Source organism: Camellia sinensis, chromosome 4 (assembly GCF_055761805.1).
Source record: "Camellia sinensis isolate YWXY chromosome 4, ASM5576180v1, whole genome shotgun sequence".
Lineage (NCBI taxonomy): Eukaryota > Viridiplantae > Streptophyta > Magnoliopsida > Ericales > Theaceae > Camellia > Camellia sinensis.
Genome location: NC_138964.1, coordinates 125,613,821 through 125,624,681, shown reverse-complemented (window position 1 = coordinate 125,624,681; position 10,861 = coordinate 125,613,821). Strand labels below are relative to the sequence as shown.

The 10,861-nt window shown below is 31.4% G+C and overlaps 1 long non-coding RNA gene across 1 annotated transcript; it reads right to left on the bottom strand.

Moving 5' to 3' along the window:
• Window positions 1-5,472: 5,472 nt before the first annotated feature.
• On the bottom strand, window positions 5,473-6,459 carry LOC145789476 (uncharacterized). Its single transcript, XR_014327457.1, has 2 exons — window positions 6,163-6,459; window positions 5,473-6,045 (listed from the first exon to the last, which is right to left on the bottom strand). It is a non-coding gene; the product is annotated as an uncharacterized LOC145789476 (long non-coding RNA).
• Between the last annotated feature and the right edge of the window lie 4,402 nt (window positions 6,460-10,861).

The window sequence follows — 10,861 nt, the reverse complement described above, 5'->3', positions numbered from 1 at the left end:
ACATTTAAAAAAAAGAAAAAAACAAGACATTTAAAAATCGCAATTCACATATATAGATATTTGTAAACATAATCCGTGCATAGCACGGGTGATATGCTAGTATTATATAAGGAAAATGAGGTTCTAATCCACAAGCTTTGTGGAACCTCCAATATCCCAATCATAATTTTCTAATTTTTTTATTTAAAAAAAAAGAAACCTCAGCATTTATTGATTTGGTCAAAATCTCCTGATTAGCATTTATTAACTTTTTTCAATTCACATGTTTTTCCACATTCCTGCATTTATTGATTTGGTCAAATTCCTTATTAGCATTTAAAATTCTCTCATACAAATTATAGATACAACCCGTGCATAGTTACTGCAAACCCTTTTCAACTTCTTTCATACACTGTGATTAGTGATAAGATTGTTAAATTATTTTTATAAAAAATATTACAAAACACAATTTATATATTAAAAAAATCTAAAACAAATATAAATATTTATAATTATCCCGTGCAGAGCACATGTGATAAGCTAGTACTATATATTAAGTAAAATGGGGTTTTTAACCCCAAGCCTTGTGGGAGCTCCAATCTCCCAATCTAAATTTCCTAATTTTTTGATTAAGAAAAAAAAAAAAAAAACCTTATCATTTATTAACTTCTTTCAACCCCCAAGTCTTACCCTCATAATAACACTTTAATGCATTAAGAACAAGCATCAAAAAAATTCTTTGAAATCCAACACATATGAATTCCTTGAAAATTCCTAACACATATGATTATTATCCATTATAATAACACTTTAATGCATTAAGAACAAACATAAAAAAAATTTCTTAAAAAGATCAACACATGATTATTATCAAAATATTAAACTTTAATATAATATAATAAAAAAAAGAAGACATTTAATTCCTTGAAAAGTCTAACACATATGATTGTTATCAAAATATTAAACTTTAATATAATATAAAAAAAGAAAAAAAGAAGACATTTAAAAAAAAAAAAGACATTTAAAAATCGCAATTCACATATATAGATAATTGTAAATATATTAAGGAAAATGGGATTTTTAAACCCCAAGCCTTGTGGGAGCTCCAATCTCTCAATCTTAATTTTCTAAATTTTTTATTTAAAAAAAAAAAACTCAACATTTATTGATTTGGTCAGAATCCCTTGATCAGCATTTATTAACTTTTTCCAATCCATATGCCTACATTTATTGATTTGGTCAAAATTTCTGATTAGCATTTAAAATCCCCTCATACAAATAATTATAGATATAGCCTGTTCATAGTTATTGCAGTAGCCTTTTTAATTTCTTCTGTACATTATGGTTAGTGATAAGATTATTAAATTATTTTTATAAAAAATCTTAAAAAACATAATTTGTATATTAAAAAAAAATTAAAACAAATATAAATATCTATAATCACGGGTGATAGGCTAGTATTCCATTAGTTAGACGATAAGGGGTCACTGCTGTGCGTGAAACACAGCAGTGACTGTGGTGCCTCCATTTGAGGTATATTATGACCTTATTTTTATGATCCAAACCGTCCATTTTGTAGGGTTTGTTAAGTACTTCATGCCTACCAAAAATCATATTAATCGGATATCAACAACTATATGATCAAATTGCATATTATTTATGTTATTTCTCAAAATAAAACTTATTATTTATTTTTTTGGTTATCGATCATATAGTTGTTGATATCCGATTAATATGATTTTTGATAGGCATGAAGTACTCAACAAATCCTACAAAATGAACGGTTTGGATCACAAAAATAAGGCCATAATACACCTCAAACGGAGGTACCACAGTCACTGCTGTGCTTCACGCACAGCAGTGACCCCTTGTCCTTAGTTAGAAGCCTAATTGAAGAAGTTAAGAGCCAAAGAAAACAATACCCTCTAAAGCTATGCATCCACTTAACCTTGGGAACACGTAAAAGCTGGTTTTTTTTTTTTTTTTTTTCCCTTGAATGAGAACATGTGAAGGTTGGGGTCAATAAGCATTTCACTTTATACACGCTCCTTCTAGGTACATATATTTGATATTTCTGTAGAGGATGCCATTGGTAACGTGTAGTATGAAGTTCTGATTTCAGAATTATTGCTACAACCACTTTAAACAATGGAAAATGTGTCACATTTAAATGATTAAAGAAAACACAGCTTGATAGTTATGCAATAATTCTCCTTTTCCACCATGAATTTAGAAACCCCCTGCATTTTCCTTAGTTTCGTAAAACAGAAAGAAATTGGGAAGAAAGAGCTGGGTTGGGTTTTTCTTTATTTTGTGAATCTTTTATCATGTCGATAATTCTTTGTAGATGATTTTTTGTTGGTTTCCGCCATATGGGTTTTCAAATTTAATTGGGAAAATTGAAAACCCACTAACGAATTCTAAAGTTTCGAGCCCAAAAAATGGAATTGCAGTAATCTTGTTACAAGAAAGAGCTTTTCTTGTTGGGTTTGTGTTGCCTTCACTGCTTTTGGTAGGTATGTCGTGAAGCCATAAGTTTCTGTAAAGGCTTTTCTAGAATTTGATAGAATTTCAATCTTTTCAGAGTTTTTATGTAGCATTTGGAATGAATATATCATCCTCTCTGTTTGCTTTTGTATTTTCGATTATCCCAATTTAACGAAACAAACGCATCTGTTATTGGATTAAGTGGTGGACTAATGATGTAATATGTGTGACATTTAGACAATCCAAGCTTCGGGTATATAGTATATTAAAGCTGAAGTGAAGGGAACTTGAGGAGAGCATAGTTTAAATATTTATGTATCTGACTATAAAGGAATATTGTCGATCTCTTCACTGAACTTTAATGTATTCTATGGGTTCGTTTCGGAAGTGGATTGATTTTTTGACTTTTTGACTATTTTAGTTTAGGGTTAAAAAGTTTTGTTTGACAAAGGTTTTTTTTGTTATTTTGACTTTTTGTGAGAGAAATAATGTAATGATTATGGGTTGAATGTGATATTTTATATTGAGTTAAAAAGCCTATTTTATCTTTTTGTGACTAAAATAGCCCAAACTCACCCAACCCACTCTTCCCAAACGAAGCCTATATATTCAAATCAAAAGCATGCACTTCGACATTTTAAGTAAAACAAATCATCATAACATCAGACACATTGGTAACTCATAAAGATCAACTTATCACTTAAAAGAGAAAACTTAGGTGTGGATCATATACTTGGTTTTGACTGGAACTTGCTAGTCGCAATCATGTTGATATGTTATTATGGGGTTTGAGACATTTTCCATCTACGCATTCTCAAAAGCAATCTTTATGCCAAAACCACTACCCTCTCTACAAAGAAACACCAATGGAGAAAGAAGGGGGCAGGGCAGGTAGTTACTCTGTTATTTAGAGTGTCCTAAATAAGTGCACTTTTTGTCTTTTTAGACTAAAAAGTAGAGAAAAAAAATATGGATGTTTGCATTAACCTTTTGACTTTTTACGAAAAAATGTATATTAAAATATTATATAAAATTGTAAAATTACGAAATTTCCCTCGCTGACACTGCACAGTGCACTTTCTGTCACTTTTCAATTTTTTATTTTTTATTTTTTATATGGCATGTGTGGCTACAAGTGTGCCACGTTGAAAATTTTGTTGGAATGTGTGGCTACACAGTTTGTGCAGCGCTGTTTTGTCTTTGTTTTTTTGTTTTTTTTTTCAATTGACAGATTTCCCGCCAAAAAGAGATAAATAGTATGATTTTTTTTTTTACTTTTTTAGTGACTTTTTAACTTTTTGAATTTTTTGAGGATGCCAAACTTGGCCTTATAATATATATGTCAATTAAAAGTAAAAAATAAATTATGTAGATAAATTAAAAATATTATCAATAAAAATAATACATAAGATAAAAATAATAAATATATTTTAAAAATAACTATTTAATTCATCTTTATATAATAAATATATTTAAAAAATAAAATATTTAACGTATCCTCGTATTCGTATCTCCATTTGGATCCATATCCACATATTATCAATTTTTAGTTTTGAAGTGTCCGAACCCTATTACGCACCTTCACTCAATACCCGCACCTAAGTCCGTGTAACGTAGACAATGACAATAGTGATGAAGGTGGTGATATAGTAGTAGCGGTGGTCGTGGCGGTGGCATGGCATGGGGGTGGTGGTAACAATAGTGATAGTGGTAGTAGCAGCGATGGTGGCGGCGGCGGCTTGGTGAAGGTGGTGATAGTGGTAGTGATGGTGGTGGTGGTAGTAGTAGTAGCGGTAGTGGTGGTGGTGGTGGTAGTGGTAGTGGTGAGTTTATAATAGTATATATTGATATTTATATTTAGGGGTTGTTTGAGATGTTCTAAATAAGTGCACTTTTTGACTTTTTATGAAATATGGATTGAGTTTGATGTGATGTGGTAGAGAGGTAATGTGACTTAAATAAGATGATGTGACTTAAATATGATAGTGACTTTTTGACTTTTTAACTTTTTTAATATATGCCAAACAAGGCCTAAATAACAAAAATATAATATATAAAGAATAACAAATTATGTTAAAATAAATAAAAAATAGATAATGTATTTTATAGATTTTATATTTTTTATTATATATGATTTAATTGGATTTATTATTATATAATTGGTAAGTCGATGCTAACTGTTTTGACTTTTGACTGGTAAGTGAAAAGATGAAAGTTTATTAGCTTGTTTGTGACAACTTTCAAGAGCCAATACACATTTTCTTGGAAGACAAAGGGAGTTGCTCTCATTATATTATAAATAATATAATTTGTATTATGTATTATTTATGATGAATTATATTATATATATTATATATGATAAACACCAATTAAAAAGAAGAGAGAGAGAGAGAGAAGAAAACAGAGAAGAGGAGACGGATCAAGAGTGAGAGAAGAAAACAGAGAAAAGGGAGAGACAAAATCTATTGAAATAGAGAGAAGAGAGAGACGAAGACAATTGAGAGCAAGAAAAGAGAGAGACGAAGAGAACGATCGAGAGTGAAAGTGAGAGTGAGAGAAGAGAGAGAAGAAGATCGAAGCCCTAATCGCAAGTATGCCATCTTTCTTCTTACTTCCGGATGTCGTATCCACTTCTTCCATGCCGTATCTTGGCCGGATTCCGTACCCATGTCGTGTGAGTCTACACAGATACTTCGCCAAAATTGACGAGTCCGTGTAACGTAAGTCATTGTTACCATAAGCACCACCATCATTTTACTACTACAACCATCGCCGCCACCATCACCACCACCACCGTCATACCATCACCATCACATTCAACTTAAAAAATTCAACATTCAATTTTTAATACTTAATTTTCAATCTTTATCTTTCAGTTTTCAATTTTATCGAACACCACCTAAGCACATGGCTGCAAATAATTGAAGACCATATTTTTACTTACCTTATTATACCATACCATGGCTTGGCTCACAGGAAATGTTTATGTTTCGGATATTTGAAGAATTGCCAACTATAAAGATGCAATCATCTTCATAAGCAAATTTATTCAAATTTAGTAGGAATTAAAAATAAGAGTTTTGAGGCAGAATCTGGGACAAAACGGACAAGTTTTAGAAGCTAAGAAAAAGTCAATTAATCAAACAATTAACAATAGTAAAAAAAGAGGAAATTAGGTGAAACACAAACCGCAAAACAGGGGGGAAGAAACTATGCAAAAAAACATAAAACAAATAAACCAATAAATGTCTCACACATAACAACAAACATGTAATAGGCAAAAAACCTCAATCAGAAGTAGTGTGGTATCTGAATAGCAACCATGGTTTGCCGTGAGTAGGCAGAAAACAAAGATGGTGAAACATTCTTATTCTTTGCAATGTCAAGAAGGGCACTCCTTTCAGCCTTCTCCCCAATCACCTACATAGGAAGCTAAATTGTAATAGAAGAACATTAAAGCAATAAATTACCTGCAATATCTCTGTACACATATTGGCGAGCACATGATGAGCAGTTTGTGGAGGCAAAGATGTCTGAGTCTCTTGTTTAGACATATTTGCAAGTACATGGTGGACAAATCTTAAGGCAACAAAACATGAATAAAACAAGGCCATCAATGTATTACAGTAAATAGAAGCAGACATATAATTGGAAATAGAATCAGACAGAAAAATGAATAGAGAGAAAACAGCATACCAGGTATTTTGTTTGCTGCAGATTGTACCAACTGTAGAAGCAAGAGATGTATATATTACCATACACACCTGGCCATCTGATGCAAAGCTCATGAAAGCACCGCTTTGCCAATCTGAAACGCCAAGCAATTCGCAACACTTGGAATTTCTGTTCAAAGAGGAAAATCAGTGTTTGGCAGATTGTAAGATTCAAACCGCACAATTTCTGTATACAAAATTGCGTGCACTGACTCTCCTCCTTTGTTCTGTAGCACATGGGGACTTCCGCGATTGAAAGCTGAAGAAACAAACAAAACCAACTCACAAATGAGATTATTTCATTTTTATTCCTATACTTTTACACAATTTTCAATGACCCTTCAGACTATTCTTATTTTAACGCATACCCCATACTATTTAAATTATTATCAATTTTGCTCTTACCGTCAAATTTGAAACGGAAAACATTAAAAAAATTACATTTTAACCCCAAATTTCAAAATAAAGATGCAAACTCATCATTTCCTACCAGCAAACCACCACCACCAACCACCACTTCAAGCCCTTCTATCTCTTTCCTCATAACTCCATTTCGCCTCATTTTTACGTCGTTAGATTCAACTCACAGTCTAGTTTTCAAATCACATCTCACACGTCTTGTTCTTCTTCTTTTTACATGCTATTGGAGCTCTGAAAGTTGATAAAAAAATTAGACTTTTCTTCGAGCCATCTTTCAGACTTCATATCTTTCTCGATTCTTAATGGTTCTACTTCATTCTTTCGTCATTCTCCTCACATCACTTCCTACTTCGCCCTACATTACCTCGCTTTCTCATTTCTTCATGTAATGGGCGGTTTTGACATGCCGAAAGTTGTCTGAAAACTAATTTCGAAAATTTCAAAACATTCATCTTTTGTTTATTTCTTCTCCATCTTCCTCATTCTTCTTCTTCTTCACTTATAAAATGATGTGAAACATGGTTCTAGGTGGTAACGGAGCTAGTGATGGCGGTCGTGGCGGTCTAGCGACGGTGACAGCGCTCGCGATGATGGTGGTCATGGAGTTTGAAGGTAGTAGTAATGGAATTTGCTTGTAAAAGATGTGGGTTTGGTGTTTGAAAGGTGGTGGTAATGGTGATGCTCATGGTGGTAGTGAAGTTGGTGGTTCGGGTGGTGATGAGAAGACAATACAAAACTAAAATAGGCATTGGCATTCCATTCCAATTTCCAACATACCAAACGTGCTCCAAATCTTATACAACCAGTGATTAAATCCGAATATGTTGCACCTCATGAAACTGGACCAAGAGACCTCAAGAAATTATCTATTATTAGAAAACCACATTCAACGCTATTAATCACTGAGCTACCCGTGTGGATTAAATCTACGGAACATGTCATATTTTTTCTAATTTCAACTGAAAATTTATCACTCTCTCTATTGTCAATAAATATATGAACAAGCCAATCACCATTTAAAATTAGAAAAAAAAATTACAATAAAAAAAAAACATATATAACTATATATAGATGAGAGAGAAAATAGTTGTCTCAAAGTTTGAATACAAAAACATGACTTTCAATTACATCATTTTTAAATCAATAATACCAATTTCATACAATACAATCACAACAAAAATTAGGTCCTCATTTGCGACAAATCTTTGTGATGACAAGTCTTCGGTGGGTTGTACGTTGAAAGTCACGTTTGGTGTGTTTTGTTCGGGGTGGTGATATTGGTGAAGTTGGTGGTTCGGGTGCCGATGTTAGAGAAGTTGATGAAGTTGGTGGTTTAGGTGGTCGGTTACCCCCTAGAACCATGCTCTGCATCATGTTATAAATGAAGAAGAAAAAGAAGAATGAGGAAGATTGTAGAGAAAGAAACAAAGAATGAATGTTTCAAAATTTTCGAAATTAGTTTTCAGACAATTTTCGGCATACCAAAACCGCCTATTACACAAAGAAGTGAGAAAGCGAGGTAGTGTAGGGCGAAGTAGGAAGTGAGGTGAAGAGAATGACGAAAGAATGAAGTAGAATCGTCAAGAATCGAGAAAGATATGGAGTCCGAAAGATGGCTCGAAGAAAAGAAGAACGAAACGTATGAGATGTGATACGAAAACTAGACTATGAGTTGAATCCAACAACGTAAAAATGAGATGAAACAGAGTTATGATGAAGAAGATAGAAGGGTTTGAAGTGGTGGTTGGTGGTGGTGGTTTGCTAGTAGGCAAGGGTGAGTTTGCATCTTTATTTTGAAATTTGGGGCTAAAATGTAATTTTTTTAACGTTTTCTGTTTCAAATTTGACGGCAGGGGCAAAATTGATAGTAATTTAAATAGTATGGGGGTACTCGTGAAAATAAGAGTAGTCTTGGGAGGTCATTGAAAATCATGTGGAAAGTATAAGGGTAAAAATGAAATAATCTCCACAGAAATCATGTGGAAAGGAACAAGCTTGATCTTCTTCGCACCGTGATGGACTACCACCCTGTAGGTTTGGTCTCATCCAAAGCAAGGAAGCAGAGCAGTGTTAGTACATAAATTTCAACCAAATTTATGTTTAAAATTCAAATACAGTCAATGACACACATAGAGCCTATGATAGGAATGTTGTAGGTAATCACTTCCTAAAAAGGATTAATATGATCCGTTGAAGTATATAAATAAAACAACGTCGTATCTCAACGACATTATTCAAAATGCTCAAGTGACACGTGGAGCTTACGAAAGACGACACCTGTAGAGCCTACAGTAAGGACACGACACATGATGAAACCCCAAAGATCAATCCGGTTAATCAGATATACGATTAATCATATAGCGCTATCATTCAAAATTCAAATGGCGCTATCATTCAATTTGAAATTCAATTGAGGATGAGGCATTGTTATCACCTGGATGACCCTCTATAAATATGAGGACCATTACACAAGATCAGGGATCAGAAAAATCAAAAAGTGAGAATATCAGAGAGAGAGAGAGAAAGAAATCAAGAGTTAGAAGAAAAGAAGCCTAGAGAACTCAAGAAACAACGCTACAAACGCAGAATGGCGATGAATAGGTAAAGGGTTCCAAACTCAAGAATTGTACTTTGTATTTGAGGGTTCAAAACCCATAACAATTTCAATAAAATATTTATTTTTCTTAAATTGTTCTATGTTATTTATTTTGTTCTTCATTAACCGGAGGTTTCATTTATATAAAATGTGTAATTAACGATCTGGAATACAGATTAGAAATAGGAACTTGCTATTCAAATACTATTTAATCTAAAAACTAAACAGTAGACATTTGTAACATAAAATTTTGAAATGTGTTGAAAACACTTCGGCTCCGTTTGGTAAGCCTCTCAAATTATAGTTCCACCCATTGATTTGAGTATGTTGTTTGTTTTGATCTTTCAAATCATAATTCTACACCCATTTCTTAAAACTCAATTCAAAACATAATCATTACTTTTCAAAACTCATTACCAAACACATAATTCAAAATTCTTTTCAAAACTTAATTCAAATCAATATTTTAATTTTGTTAAGATTTTAAATATTTAAATATTTAAATATGTTACGTTTTTTTAAATTTTTTGAATATTTTTAAATATTTTAATTTCAAAATATTATGATTTAAAATTTTAAAATTTTAAAAATATTTTATAAAAATAAATTCAAACTTGATTTTATAAAAATATTTTTAAATATTTTAATTTTTTTGTTATGTATTTGGTTACGATTTAAGTGTAGAGATGTGAAAGTAGTATAGAGTTTCGAGTTGTGTTTGGTTATGAGTTTTAAAAATAATTTCTTAATTGAGTTTTGTTTTATGTGTTTGGTTACGATTTGAGTGTAGAGTTGTTTTTAAATTTAAAATATTAACATTTTAAATTATTTAATTTTTTTGAATATTTAAATTTTTAAAATTTTTACGATTTAAATTTTTTGAATATTTATTTAAATTTTTTACTTGTTAAATTTTTTAGATTATTTAAATTGTTTAAATATTTATGATTTAAATTTTTTGAATATTTGTTTTGAAAAAAAATTATTTCCTTTGTAGTATTTTCAATTAAAAAATTGGTTAATGTTATTTTCTGTTAATAATAAAAAAATTTAATTGAATTTTAAAAAGAGTTTGTTGTGTGTGTTGATTAGAATTTTCAATAGTGTGAAAGTAGTGTGTTTTGTTATGAGTTATAACAATTTGAATTAAGTTTTGAAAACTCTTTTCAACACTCATAACCAAACAAATTTTCTTACTTTACATGTCAAATCAAACTTTCAAAACTCAATTTCACACTCAATTCAAAACTCAATTCAACACTCTATTCAAAAATCATAACCAAACAAATTTTCTACACTCAAATCATAATTTCACAACTCACAAACTCAAAATACAACTTATACTTTCAAATCATATTTACAAAACTCTACCAAACGCAATATTCTAAAATTTGTGCCTACAAGCAGATAGGACAATTTGATCCGTCAAATTCAAGAGACTTGCTAGCTTTCATTCTTTTATATATATGTTATAGATATAGAAATGAATGATATAGTTAAGCTAATAGGCAACTTACACTCGTACCATATACTTCATACCTAATCTTGGTTTGTACCCGTACTTCATACCTAATCTCACTTTGTCCTTTTTAACTTTTTAATTATCTCATAGGCAAATAACATAGGTATAAACAACATCAATAAAGCTAATTACAAAGGTATAAGC